This window comes from Kryptolebias marmoratus, linkage group LG12, assembly GCF_001649575.2.
Source record: "Kryptolebias marmoratus isolate JLee-2015 linkage group LG12, ASM164957v2, whole genome shotgun sequence".
Taxonomy (NCBI): Eukaryota; Metazoa; Chordata; class Actinopteri; order Cyprinodontiformes; family Rivulidae; genus Kryptolebias; species Kryptolebias marmoratus.
The window spans coordinates 4,848,254-4,849,688 of record NC_051441.1 but is presented as its reverse complement, the minus strand read 5'-3'; positions in this window follow the sequence as shown (position 1 = coordinate 4,849,688).

Sequence of the window (1,435 nt, the reverse complement as noted above, 5' to 3'; positions counted from 1 at the left end):
TCAAAATTAAACAAAATAAACATTTGAAATATATGAGTTTGTATGTAATGTATGAATATAATATACAAGTTTCACTTTTTAAATGGAATTACTGAAATCAATCTACTTTTTCATGATATTCTAATTTTATGACCAGCACCTGTATCTCATCTTCCTGCCACGCCCATCTTCACCTGTTCCTAGTTGTAATCACTCACCTGTGCCCACTTCCCCTGATTACCCTCAGCTTTAAAACCTGCTCACTTTCTCCATGTTCCTCACTGGTTCATTGTCTCTAGTTCCCTGTTGCTGCTTCTTGTCCCTCAGCTCTAGTTGTCTTGTTCCTTGTCTCGCCTCGTTTGGATTTTGTTTTTTTTAGTTTTTGCTGCCACGTCAGCCTTTGTTTTTGTTTATTCTTTAGTTTAATAAATTAGTTTTTTTTTATGATGAGTCTGCATTCTGGGCTTGCCTCCTTCTCCACCCCTCGGACACAACCTGGACGGGTCGGTAAAAACAACTGCTCACCAGTGGGTCCCGATCTCTGTGTTTAATGATAAACTTCCCTACGAGAAGAGGACAGGCATGTCTCAGTGCAGAAATTATTTCTAAGAAATGCTTTTGTAATGCAGAAGTTTGCATAATATAAATTGTTTTGGTTTTTTCTTGTTTAGTTCTACTTATACCACAGTTTGAGAACAAAGTATTCAGAAGACAACTATAAACTATTTAGATGTAAATTTATCTGTTTTACCATTAATGTGAGCTAATCAGTTGCCATGGACAGAGATCTGCTTGCACAAAGAAGATGGAGAAGTATTTCAGACACGATGAATATTTATAGTCTGTTTTTCCTTTTTTATTTATTTTTTTTGCATGCACTTAGATACAAATAAAAATATCCCATCATCTGCAAAGCTACAGAGAAGCAGCACAGGGCGCTATCCTGAATGCCTGCTGTCACAAAACAACAGCTGCTGAAAAGATGACTTTTTCCTTCAGAAGATTGACCAAATTCTTCCAGAAATAAATTAAGTGTCTTTGTGCAGCAAATGTGTGAATTCTGCTTTAATGAGCAGAGTCAATGTATCCTGACGACAAAGACGTGCAAACAGCTAAACAACAATAGTAGGAGATCACATCGTGAGAGTAAAAACACACACACACACACACACATTCGTCACCATTTGAGGCTCTGATTGTCTTACCTGTGCCATCAGCTTGCCTCTCGGTCCTCTTCCCTCTGGGCTGCGAGGTGATTAACCTGCATTGTGTCAAACGGAGGTGGACGCTGTGAGGTGCCAAGATCAATTTTCTCACCTCCCTGTCACTCAATGTTTGTTGGGCAACGACTCGCCTCGCTGAATAATTTAACTCCAGACCAGCGGCAATACATAAACAGGCTTTCTGTAGAAGATATGGGTCAGTCTAGTTCAGTTCCTCCACTTCTGGTGGCATT